This window comes from Sturnus vulgaris, chromosome 1 (genome assembly GCF_052056855.1).
Source record: "Sturnus vulgaris isolate bStuVul1 chromosome 1, bStuVul1.hap1, whole genome shotgun sequence".
Taxonomy (NCBI): Eukaryota; Metazoa; Chordata; class Aves; order Passeriformes; family Sturnidae; genus Sturnus; species Sturnus vulgaris.
The window spans coordinates 152,757,119-152,775,413 of NC_142243.1; the positions used below are offsets into that span (position 1 = coordinate 152,757,119).

The following is an 18,295-nucleotide window of genomic DNA, read 5'->3' on the forward strand; positions in this document are numbered from 1 at the left end:
CAGAGGAGTTTCTTCAAACCAGCCTTCAGGACAGGTCACTCCATGCAGCAGTGTGCAGGGAGGTATCTGGTGCTGCCTCTCTGCTCAGGGTACTGCCCTGCTTAGTGTTCTTCTCCATCTGTTTGGTGGTTGGCCCACTTGATTGGAGCCAATTTGGATGCAAAGAAATGGAATTTTTCCGAGGTACAGAAGCCAGAGATTAATCCTTTTGGGCACAGAGGGCCTAGGCTTGGAATACATTGCTTGGAATACAGAGCTCTGTCTCTGGGCAGTTTAATCTCCCCAGGCAGAAACCTGTATGGATTTACACTTCCATATGCAACTGTTTGATAATCATGTTGCCATGGCTACATTTGAATCCTGCAATAAATGTGTAATTTCACACATTTACATCAAAAGGACCTCCAGAACATACAGCTGCCTCACAAAGCAGCTGATCTCTCTCCATAAGCACTTTCCATTTTTAACACCCTATTATCGTACTCACTGGCGTGCTTCTTTTGGGAGGGGGGTGAGGTCTGTAGGGCAGGTTTGGCAGTCACGTTCTTGAGATCTGACCCGTTCTAAGGTTCCTTCAATGCTGGCACCAGGGCAGTTGCCCTGCTGAGGTCAGAGCAGCCATTTCCAGGACAGTGCCGGTTCTGCAGCCACATCAGCTACAGGAGACTGAGATCCTTTGCAATTAAAAAAGGGCAAAGTTAAACACAAGGTCCTGGTGTGCCCAAAATAGAGGGACAAGGACTGAGAAAACGGGCTGGAGTGTGAGGCTCTGCTCAGGGATGATGCCCACCTCTCTTAGCAGTTTGATCTCTTCATCCCCTTTTCATCTCAGTCCTCTCAGGTCTTCCTCCCTGGTACCTTGCCTCCTCTCTCCCACCCCCTGCCAGCCTGATTGCTCCTTATCTTACCAGCTAGCTTGTCTCAGTGTTTTGCCCCCAGGCTTCCTGTCCCTCCAGTGCTCTCTGAGTTCTGTCCTACTTGTGATGGCTCCTTGTCCCACAGACACCCTCTGTTAATCCCATGGGCAGCTTTTCCTTGGTCCAAGCCTCTTTCTCTGCCTCTGACAAGAGGCAATGAGCAGGGGACTGTTATTTAAAGAGGGGCAGGCCACAGGGGGAGCAGAGAAGAGGCTGAACCAGGATACAGCTTCAACCAACAGCAGCTGAATGAAATGGTAGATGGCACCCACTGATCACCAAATCTGGAGAGAAATTTGCATCCAGATTCTATCCCTGCTGACTTAAACAGATTTTTTTCAGGAACTCGAAACTTGGACAGTTCTGCCTTTGGTTTTTTCCTATAGCAGCAGCAGCTGGAACAATGTTAGCACCAAGGCAGGGCTGCAGCTGGTCTCCTCCTTGCTCAGAGCAGAGAGATGCTGGAGAGATTTCAGCGCTCGCAGAATATGGACAAAGCAAACATTTCACTTCACTCCTTGAATTAACTGTTGTGTGGAGAGAGGAAATTTGACTGTGACAAGTGCCCAGTACTGACAATTTCTGTGTGAGAAACTGGAAGAAGGAAAAATATTGGATAAGCATAAGATTCTATTTTTCTTTCTCAGCTGTTTATACAATTGGAAAAGTTAAGTAAGTCTAATTATTGAGGTTATTGGTTTTAATGAGTCACCACCTTGCTGTTATTATTCCTGGTTCCTGTTGCCATAGGACAAGAAGCTGCAGCTGGGCTGAGCTGTGCTACGCAACAAATCATACTTGCTATTCCAAGATTAAGACATAGGAAAATGGGTGGCTCAGACAAATGGGAACATGGAGAAGGAAAGTGATATTTGCCAGTGTGTTGTGTGGCAACATGACCAGTATGTAGATACTGGGAGCAAAGATGGGTTTCTACCAGAGACTGATTTTTGGATGTTTTTTGAGGAGCACTTCCAAAGACATGATAAGAAAGGAGGTTGGCCACCATTGTGGGTTGGTTATTGGTGGGAAGGGCTATGGACAGAGAAGTCACAGGGCTTTGAGAGCAAAGACCTGAGTTTGGTGTTATGAGAAGGGATGAACCAGTGAAGGGATACAGCCTGAGAAACAGGACAAAAGAGAAAAGTTAGGAGAAAAATCTCTGTGGTGGTATTGTGAATGAGTAAAAGTGAAGTGTGATCAAGGCCCAGAAGAAGTGCATTAGTAACAGAAAAAGGAAGAGATATAAAAGAGATTTACCTGCAGGGCTGGAGAAACTGGGCTTTCTGCAAGGTTTAACTGCAGCCTAAATTCATGGGCTTTGAAGGGAGCTATGAAGGAGCAGTTGCCTGCAGATAAACCATTGTGTTGTCCACTGTGTTTTGAGAAGATTTAGGGAGAAGGTTTGGGAGGAAAGGGATATAAAAAAAACTCTGTTTTATCCAGGCTGGGCTTTAGATAATAATTAGGCACCCATGAGATATCCTGGAGGATCAGATGTCACTGGAGAATCTGTCCTTGCACGTGAACTAGCATGGGAGCCAGCTCTGCTGCTGTTGGGATCAGGCAGAGCCTGCAGGGTGGAGGCAGGAACACAACAACCCCTAGTGCTTCATCGATTGGTTTCAATTGATCAGTTGTGTACAAACAAAGAGAATGAAGCTTTCGTTCTCTCGGATGTTGCAGAAGGTGTCGGGTTTGCTTGCAGCAAGTTCATCTTTTTCAGCTGATCGTGCACTTTCAGTTCTTTCTCTAGGATGGCAGAGAAAAGTCCTTTTTGAGCTGAGCTCAGAAATAAAAAGGAAGATCTGCTAGAGCAGTGGGCTGGCAGACAGGTTTTCTTTCCCTCTCAAATGCATACAAGGGTGCCTGCTGAAAATTCCATGGGAGCAAGCACAGGAGGGGTAGGCACCAAGTGTGAAAGTCATCCTCAAGCCATTGGCTTTTTCCCAGTGTGGCCCCTCCCTGTTAGTCCCACAAGAAGAGAGGCACAGTCTTTTTTTCACCCAGTTTGGACATCGTATTCATTCAGTTCTAGCATCCATAGCCTGAGAGGAGAGGGAAACCCTCTCCTTTATCTCTATAGTATGGGCAATGTGTGTCTCTCCTTTTCACTACCAAAATCTGCCATTTCCTGTTCTATTATCCATTTCCTAATTCTTCCCAGGGCTTGAATGCTGGACTCAGCCAAGACTTCAGAGAGGGATTAGCATGGACTTGCCCTGGCCGTGGATGACCTTCATTCTCTTTAGCATTTATTCTTTCTAGAGGATTGAGGAGGAGAAGGGGAGGGTGAGCCACAGCTAAATCCTGTTCTTGGATCTCCCTTCAGCCACTGAAGAATGAGCTGAGTGCCTAAATGAACCCAAAAGGCACCGTGGGGTGAGGCACATCACATCCAAGCCGGACGTGGTGGCCTCTTCCCAAGTTCCTGAGCTGCCACACGCTCCAGCCATGCTTCAGCAGGCAGGACAGCCCAGGGACTCTGGGGACTGTGACAGGGCTGCTGCCAAGGCTCTGAGCTCCTCTCTGGGTGACTGGAAAACAGCAAAGGCACAGGTCATGAATGCTGTCTGGAGTGAGTGACCTGGATGTGTCTGCCCAGACTCTGCACAAAGAGGCAACGTGGCCCCGGCTCCGTTGCTCCCAGGGCTTTGTGCCGGAGGCTGAAGTGGATCCTGTCCAATGTGTGGAGAGCCACAGCTCTTGCCCAGTTGCAGGAGAGGCCTCTTTTCTCTCTGGTACCCAGAGAGGCTCTGCAGACCCAGCTGCACAATAGGCTGGTCAAAATGGATGCCAGGAGCATCTCCATCATCGCTGCCAAACTTCCTGATTACAGACTGCTCTGCAGCCTAATGCAGCTCACTCAGGGGGAATTTGGATGCTCAGATGAGAACTGTATAATATATTGGCAGTTGTCCATGTCTTTTCACTCTTGAGGCCACTTAACTTTTTCACATATCATGCCAAGCCCCCCTATGCAGCACCACTGCTGTGAATTGTGTAGGTTGCTAAAGTTGTGTTTTTCTTTATGTGCTGATCATTGCTTTCTCTGTAGACTTGTGTATATGAGAATTGTTTTCCTAAAGTATCTTGCCTCTCTTCCAAAGCACACTGAATCCTCTGACAATGGCAAGAAGAACCTGGCTTACCACCCAGCTCATTCTCTCCCTCTCCCAAAAGGTACTTGCTTGAAGTTTGTGAACACAGGAATCTACCCCAGCAGTTCCCAGCTAATGGCACAGTCATGATCCCAGACAGAAATTGCTTCTGTGCCTGACAATTAGGTCAGAATTACCTCAAAAACCGTCAGATAGGTCTGACAGGACAAGTGCAGGAGACATGGGAGGTTGATCAGACTGACTCCAGCACTGCACAGGGACAGGGCTCAATCCACTCTATTCACTGAATCCATGACTATTGGATTTGCTTCTTCTCTCCCTTATGAAATTATATGATGAAACGGTTGTCCCTGAGCATTTGCCATTTCTGAACCTTATTTAGTACATTGCATTGTAAATAAAGGAAAATACTCAATTTCTGCTCTTTTGTTGTTTAAGATTTAAATTTTATATCCCCCAGTCCTTTTTCAGCAGGGTAAAATTAATGGACTTTTCAGGGTGATCAAGGGAGAAATAGAGTGTCAGTCTCTTACCAAATGAGAAAACATGAGAAATGTTGATTAGATCATCTTGGAAAAATTCCTTTTTTGCCCTGCTCTTCCCATCAGATCAGTGTGTGGGATACCAGGGCCAGACAAGTGGGAGAAGCATGGCTGCTTTTGCTTCCTCCTCCCTCCTGTATGAGGGACATGAGGAGATTGCAAGCTTGGATCAAAAAGCGGTGTCTGCCAAGGAGTAGAGCTGCTACTGTAGAAACATCCCTCCATCTCTGCCATGTGAGAAGAGAGGGATTTTGGCCATTTCTTAGTTATGAACAAATGGCACATGGGTGTCACTCACCACTAAGAAGCCCAGTTAGTGTATCTGGTGATACACCCTGGCTGCCCTGAGGTGCTGTTGTGCAATGGAAGTTGATAAATTGGGCCAAAAAAATGCCTTAAAATCTCCCTGCTTCCACAGTAGCTTAAACTCCAGGTCAGGGTGGGCACAAAATACATTGGGCCAGAAATCAGACTTTACAGACACTATCCATTTCCCACCACATTCCCTTTTTACCACAAGAATTCAGCTAATATAGCATAATATCCCAAACAACAGGAGTTAGTGTCAGTATTGAAGGATCAACACTGCTTCTGCAACTCCCTGCACACCCACTGGGAAGAGTCAGCTTGCCCTTCCTGGAAAGGCTGTTGCAGTGATGAGAAGATGAAGAAGGTGTTGTTAGACTAGTATGTACGTGCAAGGTCCAGGGTCTCAGATTTCTGCAGAAAGGTGTGACCTTTTCTAACTTAAGGTTGGAAATAGACACTCTTCCAACCCAAACCATCCTGTAATTCTGTCTTCAGCAGAAGTAGTGACATGAAATGGTTTAGTGCTCGATTTTCCATAAGGATACCCCTCAGACTCTGTGCCCACCAGCACAGACACACCAGTGATACGTGAGAGCCCTCCCAACCCCTGTGATTAGGGAAAAACAAGAGCTGGCATGAGATGGTAAATGCTGCCGTGCGCTGTTCAGAGAAAACCTGTTTGCGTGGGATGTGCTGGAAAAATTGCTCAAGAATGGTGCATTCTCATAAGAAAAATGATCTGGCTGGTGTTCAGGTCAGTGGTTTTGTATCAGGGCTGCAGGCTGTGTGGTTGCTTCAGTATATGGTGCAGCAGCTGGCAAAGTGTTTGCTGTCTATGTGATACAATTCCCCTTTCTCTGAGGTGTTGGAGACCCTTGTCCTCATTCAGTTTTGGATCTGGGTCCATGTTCTCAGAGCAACTTGCATTGACAAAGAGCTCTATGGCTGCCAAAGTCAGCCCAGGAGAGCAGGGAAGTCTGCATCAATTTGCTGGTGGGGCTTCATCTTTTCATGGTGGGAAGGTGGGAGGGATAAAATGCTATGCCCATGTCAATAGCAAGTGATAACCAGGATTCTGATCCCTGCCGAGCAAAGCAGTGCTTCAGAGTTGGATAAAGAGGTTTCTGAAAACACAGATCATGAACCACCATTACTTGCTGAAATAACTAACTTACAGGAATGCCCAGGTGTTAACTGGAGCTTCCTCCCAACCTCTGCTTGACAAGCTGTCAACAAGCCATGAAGGGACAGCTTTCACTCCATCTCCTTTTTCACCTTAGGTGAAAGCTGAAGGAAAAAGACATCTAGAAGGTCTGCCAGCCAGAGAGCTGTAAGCCCTCCCTCACACACCATTCTTGCTCTTGTATCAGATCCCCAGCCTTTGACAATAGCAACATTGGTCTGTGCTTGGTTCCTGTGGCCTTCAAGACAAGAACCACCAGCAGGACTTCCACCAGCACCAGCCAGCCCCTGTGATTTCATGGGGTGAGGTTTAATAGGTATGTTTTAATAGGGTTGCTCGGTAGAGAGGGCCCTTTTTCCTCAACAGCATTAAACAAAATAATACAAACAGTAAATTTAATGAAAGAAAATTAAGTAGCCCTCCAAGGCAGGCTGCTGCTTCTGCAGAGGTTGTGCTCTTGCAGAACTGTTTGGTTCTGGTCAGTCCCAAAGCAACTACTGGGAATGACACCAAAGTAAGGTTATGTCAGAGGAAGGTTGTGCTTTAGGTTGCTTGTACTGCTGCTTAAAAAAAAAAAAAGCCTCCACAACAACTGCTCTTTTCCCTCTGGAAGGAGAGCTGAGGCAGAGTTTGCAATGTAGTTTAATAGAGAAATGAGGAAGGAGCAAATACCCCTTTTCTTGCAAACACACAATATCTCTCATTTGTGGCTTTGTGCATTACTGACAAGTACAGACAGTGATGGGTTAGCACAGGGAGCACTCCCTGCCATCACAAACCCTTGTCCCCTTCACATCCCAGACTTGTCCCAGCACACATCAATGCCATCTCTCCCTTTTGATCCCTCGTCACCTTCTCTCCAGGAAAATTCACTGCTATTTGCCCACCTTTCCAATCCCCATCCTGTCCAAATCAACCCTGCCAAGTCGCCCTCTATGGCATTTTCACTATGCCACCCCAGCTGGAGCTGCAAATCAACTCAGACCTTGTGTCCTTGCTGTGTCCATGCAGGAGGTCCTGTGGGAGCACCAGCATTTGACACCAGCTTTTGAGGAACAGGCACCAGTTTTATCTATGAGATGTCTGAGACCATGAACGCTGAAATCTCCAGGAGGGATCACCATATTAAACCCAGCCAGGCTGTCCTTTTAAAAGTACAGCCCTGCTTAACACTCATCATCACAGCTACAGTAATTCCTTGGCTGCACAGCCACGTTTGGGATACAACGAGCAGTTCATGTCTCTTCTCCCCGAACACAGGCGTGTGTTCGCACCCACATGCAAAACTGGGGCGTTAAAAACTTCCCTGTGACGAATCTTTCACAAGCTGCATTTCTGGGAAGGCCTGGCATTCAGATGGCAGCCAGGACAGCTGGTATCAGCAGTGCCTGTCATTGTGGTGTTGGGGCTTTGCAAAACAAGGTCTGTCTTTGAAAATATTTTTTCATTTTTTTAAAAAAAAAGTTTTATTAAGAATAGCCCTCTAAGCTAAGGTCTCCCTGGTCCTGAGTATCTCAGAAGATCAATCATACCAAACAATGTTGCCCTGCCTTGGGATTATTGTACCATTTCAAAACACCAGCCTGGTCGGATAATTCTGCATTTTAACTCCTCTGCCAGGCTGCCTCCTTTATCTGCCAGCAAACATCATCTTCCTAAATTAACCCGTCCACAACGAGCTGCAGCAGAATCCGCATAATTGCTCTTTTTTGCTCCAAACAACCTGACTTACGAAGAGGGCATTTCCTGCAGCAGCCAGCCCTGCTATACTCATTATTCCTAAATCAAGGGCTGTTGCGGTATCTTTATGCTCAGATACCGCCTTTAATCTCTCACGCTGCCTTCAGCAGCACCGCTGGCTGCAGCAGTCCCGCAAGATGCCCTCTTTCCATCCTCTCCCAGGCAAGCGAGCCAGGACGCTCCCGATGGAGCCGGCAGACACCCGGCGAGAGCCGCATCCCCCCTTGGAGACAGGCATGCAACTTCCACCTGCGCTGGCAGGCGCGGAGCACTCACGTTGGCGGCAGCGCGGATCCCTTTCCACAGCTTAACTGCGGCTCATTTTTAACCCCGGCCAGCGGATCTAAGCTGCTCTCCGCAGGGCTCAGACGGAGCTGCCTGCATGACACCGGAGCATGCAGACGCCGGCTCGCCAGCTGACATGTCAAAGCAACGTCGTGGTTAGCAAACTCATCAACAAATCGGCTGACAACCCACACATCGGCAGGAGCGGGTCCCTGCGTTCCGTGCCGCTGCCGCTGCTCCGCGGTTTGTGCAGCCCCGTCGAATTCGGTGTTGCTATCTGGCGTTTTCTGCCGGTGTCTAAAATAGCATCAGCAACGTTCCCTGTTGATTTCCCCGGCAGTGCTTGCTGAGCCGTGCCGGGGACCACGGCTCCCGCAACCTGCCTCCACGCAGCACGTTAAAAACATTTTATTGCTTTCTTCCTCTAAAGGAGGTGGAGAGGGGGGATAAAAAGCCCTGTTGATGTTTTTCTGCCCAGCTACCAGCAAATCCCGACCTGAGCTAATTCTGCTATGGCTGAAAGCACAGAATGTCTGCAGTGCATGGAGCTGATTTGCTGACTTACCCTTCATCTCTCCCAGGAATGCCAGGTGAAGAAGCGGCCTCTCGCTCCAGGAAAGAGCCACAAGGAGCCGGGCAGCAGCCACTGCAGAGCCTGCTCAGAAGTTCGCTCCCTCTGTCACAGTGTGTGCAGCTTGCCAGGTATAGCCGGGATGAGAACACCCCGTGCTTTTCCCAGGATGAATGAGATCAGCACATATTCAGTCAAGGAAAAAAAAATAAATATATGTGATGGTTTAAGACCCAGAGGGAAAGTGTTGATCCACAAGTTGCTCTGCTTTACTACTCAGGATTTTCTGGGGTGAATTTCATAGGCAGAGGAGTTTCTCCTCTGCATTTGGTGTTGTTAGATATGTTAAGAAGCAAGCAAATGGTGGTGATATCCATAGGGTAGGCAGGAACCATCCTTAGCCCCACGAGGTGGAGGCCATGTAAAGGGCACCCTCACAAGCAGCAGAGATGCCTTTATAACCTGCAGGCTGATGCCTTTTGATTCAAACCAGCACCTTGCTGTTACAGGCTCCACATGGGCTGTGCAGATCCAGATTCCACTGGTCTTGGCTTTCCTGAGTGAGGTTGTTCAGATTAAGCTTTCTTCCCCCTGGCTGCTTCGTGACTCCCCAAGTTGACAAAGTCCCTTTCTTCTGTCATGTCCTTCACATCAAGCATCTCTCAAGACTCATCACCTGCCTGTCAGGCTGAGGATATCACTAAGCTGAAACCATGGGGTGACAGGGAGGCAGAAAAAGAGCCTGAGGTGCTTGGAGGACTCAGGTGAACTGAAACATTTTGGTGTCAATGTTATGTCAAAGAGAATCTTGATCTCATGGTCTCTGTTGTTGTGCTGGGGGGATCCTGTGCTCTAGTGCAAGAGGCTCATGGCATGGCAAGAGTGTTGATGTCTGCTTTGGTCTTAGCTAATGGTTGGGAATCTGTGGGCCACAAGGAACGTGGCATTTTCCTTTAGTCTTGGAACTAGAGTGACTGCACTGGAGGAAGATGAGATCAGGCCCCAAGGCTTGCGTGGCTGGGAATCCGGCTCAGATCCCCAATTCCCTGGCTTTAGCTACTGCAAACTCCTTCCCTTTCCCTCTCCCAAATCCCAGGGCTAGGAGTCACTGAAGCACTGACCTCTGCCACGGACTCTCTGCATAACCGTGGGTGTGTCCCTGCACCTCCCCATCCCACTCATCTGCACAAAGTTCCTGTGCAGCTCATCCATGCAGGGAACGGGCTCCCTGCCTCCCACACGTGGCCTCGTTCCCTGCTGACATCCAGACTGGAATGTGGGGTTTGATGTGGCTGGGACAGTCCTTGTGAATTGGCTGAGGGGAAGCCGGGCTCTCCTGGGTGTCGCTTCAGCAGGATGCAGCAGGGCAGTGTCACCATCCTAAGGCCAGGTTTGTTCTCCTGCATCAGCAGAACTCATGGATGGATGCCAGCCAGACCTCAGGGGAAGGTTTATCCCACCTGCACTCGAGGTCTGGCAGAGCCTTGGGCAACTTGTTGCTTGTCTGAGCAAGTTGGCTTAAGCTGCTGAATGCCCAGAGCCCCACTGGGTGGGAGAGCAGGGAATGAAGCAATCATGGAGGGCCAGAGAAGATGAAGGAGAAAAGACCATTCAAGGGCAAGCTTGGTAAGATTTCAGTGATCTCTGAAGTCGCAGCACAGAAGGGCAGTGCTACACGGCTCCCTCTTTGAAGAGTGGGCAGTGGGGATGGTGGATCTCCCATCACCTCTGCAGAGCTGCTTCTGCCTTTGACCAATGAGGCGGCCGTGGGCATGTTTGGAAGCTACACACAAGACTGAACTAACCTACCTCAGATAAGGCTTGGATTAATTAGTCAATGCATGTTAAGTGCTGCAAAGATTTAAGGCTCTTCTTAATTGTTAAGTAACTCAATCATCAGTGGCTGCGTGGGATGCCTGAGGCAGAGAGTGGATGAATCAGCCATTCTCTGGCAAGTGCAAGGTAATGAGGGAGGAAACTTTCCAAGGCTAGGTGACAGCAGGATGGGTTGGTTAGGGGACAGCAGCATTACTGAGGTCACTGGGACTGACACAGGTTGCCCAGAGAAGCTGTGGATGCCCCATTCCTGGAAGTGTTCCAGGCCTGACTGGATGGAGCCATGAACAGCCTGGTCTGGTGGAAGATTGGAACAAGATGATCTTGAAGGTCCCTTCCAACCAAAACCATTCTGTGATTCTATGACTGGGAGCACTTAGGATGTAAAAAAGTGGTCAGGTCCTGCATGGAGCAGCTGTCTCTAGGGAGCAGGAGTCCCTTAGGCAATGGAGGGAGAGGCAATGATTTCGTAGTAGAAAGAGGGAAAAATACCATGAGGAAATTTATTGAGGTCTTCAGGCTTGTTATAGCCAAGCCACTCTGAAAGAGGTGGGTTTGGGGCTGATCCAAAATGCATTTGGGGATGTGAGAGTGGTTTGAGTGAAGTGGGGAGCACTTAATGTGCCATGGACTCACCTGTCTTCCCTGAAGAGACTGGCCCCATGTTATAGGCTTGGGTGGGACATGAAGCTGCTGCTGAGGAGCTGACCTGTGTTCTGCAGGTCAGTTCTCCATGCAGTGATTATGAGCTGAGCAGGTTCCCAACAGGAATGTTGGTGCAGTCCATCACCAGCCTGAGACATCTCTTCTGCTGCCACCATACAACACGTCCTGTCCCTCATGGGTGAGTTTCAGACCTGGACCTGTTGCCTTGTTTCTGTGCCAGCAAATTGCATCTTCCACAGTCTCTCTATTTATTCCTACCCTTCCTGCTGAGCTTTGCCCTCTGCTTCTCTCCATGTGAGAGCTTCCCAAGTATGTCATGGAGTCTGCTCCCAAAGACCTTTGAACAGGGTAGGAGTGTTCTCAGAGTCAGCCAGGGTTTTTTCTACCTCCTTGTGAAAAAATGTCTCCCCTTGAAGGTACTGGTACTGAGGCTTTAACCCCAGGGTTAATCCCCATGCACAGGTGACTTTCCACCTATCCATGATCATGGCATCTCAGCCAGGTAAGATGAGGGACTCTGGCATTGTGCTTCATCCACACACATATTCCCAGAGCTTCCTCTGAGGCTGGATGTGGGAAGGACCTATCCACCTGGCATCACTCTGGCTGGAAAAAGCCTCTGAGCGCTGCCCTGGTGAAACATTAATATTTTCGGAAACAGGGAGCGGGTAGGAACAGCCTGTACTGTTGTGACAGAGCTGCTTGCACGAGAAGAACCTCACTGCCAGGATTGGGATGGGTGCAGGTGGCTTGTGTGGGATGAAGGTGTGAGCTCTGGAAGGAGGCATAGCCTAACACAAGCCCCAGGAAGGCCAGCAGGACAGCATGGAAGCATTGGCAAACAAGCCACGACTGCTTGCTCTCACCCTGCAGGCTCCCACATCCCTGATCCCAATCCTTGCCCTGCAGCTCTCTGTACAGAGCAGCACTGGCATAGACAAACAGCCCTGATAGGTTGCCTGGGTCTTGGATTAGACCTGCCTTATTCTTGGAGAAGCTGGAGTCACCAGCAGGCAGCCCCCTGTCCCAGCACCAGCTGCGGGGCTTGGCGCAGGTTTGCAAGGCACCCCTTGACCTCAGCATCGCCCACGTCCTTAAAGCCTCGCTTTAATCCTTTTTTAATTAACTGCTGAGGGGTGTGATGGTATCAGAAGGGTGGGAGGGGGGTGGCCTGGGGTGTTTTGGGCTTGGTGTGTGTGCCAGCCAGCTGGGTTTGTTATGAGCCTGTCAGATCTCACAGGCTAGTGTTGCCTCTCCAGATCCGGTTGCAGCTCAGGCATTGCGTGGATCATCCCTGCGGCTCTTGCACTGCTCAGGGATCCTGCCGTGTCCCACCTGGCAGGTGCTGGCAAATCAAAGATTCCCGTGAAATTGGCAGCTGAAAGGCAAAGTGGCTTCTCTGACGTAACAGAATGCTGGGGAGGAGGTTTGACTTCAGCCAGAACACCCTGGGGAGATAACCAGAGCAGAGATGGAGTGGCCACAGGGATGGAAATGGGGGTGAGGTCAGGAGTTTGTTGGTCACTGAGGTAATGAAAAAGGCTCCTAAGGGGTTTGGGTTTATCAGTGCTCGGTGGTGGGTTTTCACAGGGACTCAACAACCTGCTTGCCCGGGGTTTGACTCGAGGCCAAGGCATATCCAGGCTTTCCACATCCCCTACACCTCCACCATGGGGCATCTCAGTTGCCCAGAGTGTCTTCAGGGATCTGATGCTCCTGGGAAAAACAAGTTGCACACTGGACCTGAATGCCATGAAAATGGCTGCCCCCAGGCTTAAAGCAGCCTCTGGCTGAAAGGATGAGGTGATCTGGGGACAGATTACATGCCTCTACCCATGGGCCTGCAAGAAGGCAGGATGACTGGAACTGAGATCCCAGGCTGCTGGCAATACCAGGATCACCAAAAACGTGTGCTGGGGGTCACTGGAGACTATGAGAGCACATGATGTTGAGTCTTAATAAAGTACACTCAGATTATAACATCCACGGATCCTGTGTCTGTCCTGCACCCTCATTGTGATTTCTTTGAGAGAAACTTGTCCAGCAGATGTTGATTTGGCCTTTCCTGGCCCTGATGTGGCTCTTGGTTTTTGAATATCTGATAAGATCTTGTGTAATGTGGCCTTGAGGTGAATCGAGGGCATCAGAGCAGGGAACAGAGCACAGCTGTTCTTGGCCACTGTGGATGATGAGACACAGATGTGCCCAAAGCAGTTCAGGAAGAAGGAGCTGACCTGGATGAGGTGGGTGCAAAGACTTTCTGAGGGGTGAACAACACTTCAGCTTCACTGGGAAAACCAAACCACATCCAGTGATGTGGAGCAGGAGCCAGATGTGTTCAGTCAGTCTGGTGCCCTCCTGGCTTTAACTGGTGGAGGCTGCAGACCACTGTGACCAGTCACCTGGGGTAGCTGGTGCACATTAGGTTCCCCATTGCTAGAAATCTCCAAATCAAGACAGCAAAATTATTGCTCAAAAGGAAATTGTGGGCTTGGCAGAAGTGGTCAGTGCTGGGTTTTGCAAGAAGGCAGATTGCTGAGCACCGTTCATTCCATGTGCCTTAAACCCTGTGACTCTGAACCAGCAGCTGGTCACTGGTCTCTCTTAGCCAGAGTCATAAGAAGCCTTCTGAGTCTATTACATGGCCAGGAGGTGCTCTGCAGCATTGTTTACAAAATCTCTGCTTCCTGTGCACATAAATTTGGGGAGACTTAGAGGGAACTATTCTCATGCCTTGTTTGTGCTGATCATAAACAGCCGAGTGAAATAGGTGCCTGAAATGAGGGAGACCTGTAGATGTGCAATGTCTCTGCCTGCAACACACCTGTTTCCCTGCAAGAAAAGCTTGCAAGGGTCCTGCCCATCCCGGTGTTTGCTGGCCCCCTTCCTGAGCTGTTCACTTGGCACTGGGATGTGCACATGCAGAGCACCAGAGAGATGCTTGGTGAGGGACATTTGGGCTTTAAGGAGAAAATGCTTAATCAGAAGCATGACCAGAAGTTGGAGGGTGAGGAAATGGATGCATAAAGCTCTCCTTGATGCCTCATACTGCTGTCCTCTGTCGAAGCTGGGAAGTTTGGTGGCAGCAGGAGCCTTGCCCCAGCAGAGGCTCCAGCATGGTAAGAGATTGCTCATGGCTGGGTCACCTGAGAATCCTCCTTGTCACAAAGCCTTCAGAACTGTTTGGCCAGATGAAGGTCCCCTCAACTGCTGAGATTCCTGCCCTCCTTTTGGTTATGCAAAGGATAAGGTTTAAAAAAAATCCTGTGAGTCAAGGCCTCCAAGACCTCCCTCCAAGTACAGGAATGCTTCACTTTGAACTTTTGTTGTTGGGTTGCTTTTTTCCCCTCAAGATCTGCTGGCTCTCGGGTTGGCATGAAGTCAAATGCTTTTCACTGAAGTCAGCCTTTAGCTGCAAGCAAGTCCAGTTATTCATTCCCTTTTCCCCACTGCAGCCAGATATGTGTTGCTCTCCTGAAGCAATGCTGCTGGTTTTGTATTCCTGCTCCTCTCTGCTCTGAGGGATCCCTTCCCCACAGCCCTGCTGATCTCCAACACAGAGGAGCCTCAGAGTCTGGCTCAGCACTCAGCAGCAGCTGGTTCAGCTGGTGGCAACGTGGAATTTTGCAGGCACCAGGCTGTGTGAGGGATCAGAAGTAACTCAGAGCTAACCTGCCTTTTGTTCCTGGGGATGAATCATGGCAGTGTCTAAGCTTCAGGCAGCAAAGAGGGAGTGGAGCAGGGCAAATGCAGGGTCACAAAAAATAGGATTTCTTCATTCCTCAAACAGTAGTTCAGTTGTGCTGAGCTGTGGTGCTGCTTGGCTGCTGTTTTTCTGCACTCTCCGTGGTTATTCCCCATGGGGCTCATTAAAAGCACAGTGTTTGTCCCCATGGCACTGTCGGCTTGGAGAAATGGCCACAGTTCTCTGCAGAGTGGAGCAGAGCACATGTGCTCACTCCAGTTCTGTGGCCGGAGAAAGGGTGGAGCAAAGGAAACATGAAAGGGCTTCAGCTGGGGCGATCAGGACCTGGTGGGAGGGGAGGTCTGCCAAGAATGGGCCATGGCCACAAAACCAGAGCTCCTGACCTACCCCATGGGGCTGTGCCATTGACCAGCTTGGCTACACGTCTGTGCTTCCAACAAGCTGTGCCTTTGTTATACCCTGCCCTGTGCCCACATAGCAGGAGGGAGCTGTGGGACACAGCAGCCCTGCTGCAGACTCTCTGCCAGCTCAGACCAGACCTGGAGGCATCAGGAGATGCTCAGTGAATGCAGGCAGTGCTCAGCATAGGGAATGACAAGCCAGCAGGACCATAGATGAGACAAATGGGATGTCCCTGCCAGAGGCAGGATATGCCTTGGCTTTGTGCTGTTGAGCTGGTGCAACTCTTGGCTGGTCACCCCTGAGAGAAAGGCACCTGCAATGCAGACTGTGCTCAGAGCAAGGCAGCCAGGCTGCCCTGCACCCTGCCGCGGTGGCACTGGGGTGTGTGCCACCTGTGGTGCTGTGTCACCACTTTCAGTTTCTCCCGACAGTGTCTCAGACAAAAGGAATTGTGTTGCTTGCATTAGCACAGAGAGCTGAGGAAAGCATGGAGAGCTGGCAGGGGAACTTTTTATACCCCAGAGCTGATAGTCAAGGCAGCTTTATGGATGCTCCTCAGCTTGTCCGGAGTGGAGCTTGGGCCAAAAAGATGCTCTGAGGGATGGAGAACCTCTGCTGTGGAGGGAGGCTGTTAGAGCTGAGGTTGTTCCGCCTGGAGAAGATAAACTGGGGCTCTGGGGAAACCTTAGAGCCCCTGCCAGGACCTAAAAGGTCTACAAGAGAGCTGGAGAGGGAATTTTGACATGGGGCCTCAGTGATAGGCAGAATGGCTTCAAACTGACAGAGGGCATTTTTCTTTACTGTGAGGGTGGTGAGGCCCTGGCACAGGTTCCCCAGAGAAGCTGTGGCTTCCCCATCCCTGGAGGTGTTCAAGGCCAGGCTGGATGGGGCCCTGGGCAACCTGGGAGAGTGGAAGGTGTCCCTGCTTATGACAGGGGGTTTAGAGGAAGATGATCTTGAAGGTTTCTTCCAACCCAAACCATTCTGTGATTGTGTGGTGACACAAAAACAAGGCGTGAAAGAGAAGGGCTTTTTAAGAGCCTTGATTTTTCCCATGGAAGGCTCCTGTCATGCTGGGTGGAGAGGGTCTGCTCTGGGACCTTGGTCTGCAAGGGCCACAGAAGGGGAAGAGGCAAAGGCAAGCACAGGAATCCGGGCAGGCCTTGAAAACATGAGAGAGAATTGCATCTGCTCAGTGAGAAGGAAGAGCTGGCAGGGAACCTTCCCCCTCCCCTTGCATTTGTCCAGTGCTGAGCAAACACCAGCTAATCTTCCTGACACTTCCAGAAGACAAGGAAGCATTAGAGTGCCATAGTGGTCAGTTAGTGAAAACCAGAGCTCCAGTGGCATATGTTGCATAAACCCACCCCTCAGGCAGGCTCGGCCCATCAGGAGCAGGGCTGAGCTGTGTTTCTCACAGCACGTCAGGGACAGAACCAGAGGGGAGCCCAGACATCCTGTCTTGCAGCCTCCTGCTCTTGCTTCTGGGCCACAATGAGCTCAACCAGCCGGGGCAATAACTTCCCAAGGGGGCTATAGGGGTGAGGAAATAATTAAAAGCTGATTTGGGCTCCTGCTTTGGAGGAAGAAACCCCCCCTCAGTTATTTTCTTAATGATTTAAAAGCACCCTTTCATCTCCAAACCGGCAGTAACTTTCTATTGTTTGTTTCTCTTATGTTTGCTCCTAATCAGTTTTTCCTCAGCAGAGATGGAGAGGTGGAAGCCAATTTATCAGGCAGAGCAGAGGAGACACATGAAATGGAGTGGAGAAAGTTAGTTCTTGTCAGCAAATACTTCAAGATTTGCTGCCAAAGGTGCAGGAGCTTGTTTCTTGCTGCTTACACAGATATTTGACAAATATCAGGAGGTATTTGTTGGGAATTTATTAAACCCAAATCAAACAAAAAGTTGTTGTCACTCATTGCACCCAGACTTTCATGCCCACAGCAGCTGTGTGTACCCATCAGTCTGGCATCAAAACACTTGAGGCCAAGTCATCTGTCCAGGGTTTCCTGCAAAACCATGGAGGACAAGGGATGTCACCGGCTGAACCTCTCCATCCTGTCTCATGTCTGAAAGTCACCAGAATCTACTCACTGGCCTTCGTGTCTTATCCTGAGTGCCCTGAGATGGTGTATGGTGCTGGGACCTTGTTGGCTTATTCTGCTAGGTGCTATCAGAATGTGCTGCTTGTGTAGCCCTTCCCTGCCATTTGTTCCTTTTGGTGCATCCACACAGAACATCCACATTCCCTCCAGTCTGAATATTTCTGTTGTGGAGCCCTGCATAGCAAGGGAAACCTTTTTCACTTGGAGAGGGGACAGGTACACAGGACACTGAGCTATCTTCACACCTGGAAATAACCAGAAGTCACCTGGGTAAGATCCTGACTAAAGTTTGAAGATGACCCTTCTTGGAGCAGGAGACTGGACTGGAGATGCCCAGAGGTCCTTTCTGACCTGAATTATTCCATTCTCCTCAGATAGCACATGAAAGAGAAGGTCTTTTTTTTTGACAAGAAGAGGAAAGGAAAGAGAAGGGGGAGCAATGACTTCAGTGTCCTTCGTGGACCTTACTGATACACTTTGAATCATCAGCAGCTGTGTACATGGCCCTGCTGGCTGCAGGAGAAACTGTGTCCTTTCCCTTCACAAGGGTCACAGAGACAGACTTGGGATGGCTAATGAACAACCCCTGCCTCTTCAGCTGATTTCAGAGTCCAGTGTGGGGACAGAGCTGTATCCCAGTTTCTGTCAGGAGAGGAGGCATCAGGGAACAGGCAGCTTGCCCAGCTCTGCAGTGACGCAGTGGCAGCAGCCAGACTCCAGTCTCTGAGCCCTCTCCATCTCCAGCCAGGCTATCTCCAAGGATAGCCCTGTGCCAGACCGCAGCCCTGGCTCTCTCCAGGTCCCTCCTCTGCACAAAACCTCAGAGTGCTTGCCAGAGTCCCAGAGCAGGCCTAGCCCTGGCTGCAGGCAGGCAGAGATGGTCCCCATCAGATGGGAATGCTCTCCA

At 49.8% G+C, this 18,295-nt stretch overlaps 1 protein-coding gene across 2 annotated transcripts in view; it reads right to left on the minus strand.

Annotated features, from left to right (window-relative positions):
* SLC45A4 (solute carrier family 45 member 4) overlaps positions 1 to 8,847 on the minus strand; it is an 84,723-nt gene extending 75,876 nt beyond the window's left edge. The window contains exon 1 of one of the 2 annotated variants that reach the window (XM_088179861.1): positions 8,664 to 8,847. The gene's annotated coding sequence lies outside the window, so the exon portion shown is untranslated. Of the gene's footprint in view, positions 1 to 8,089; positions 8,311 to 8,663 lie in introns of those variants that run through there. The other variant, XM_088179867.1, reaches the window with a different exon arrangement.
* Between the last annotated feature and the right edge of the window lie 9,448 nt (positions 8,848 to 18,295).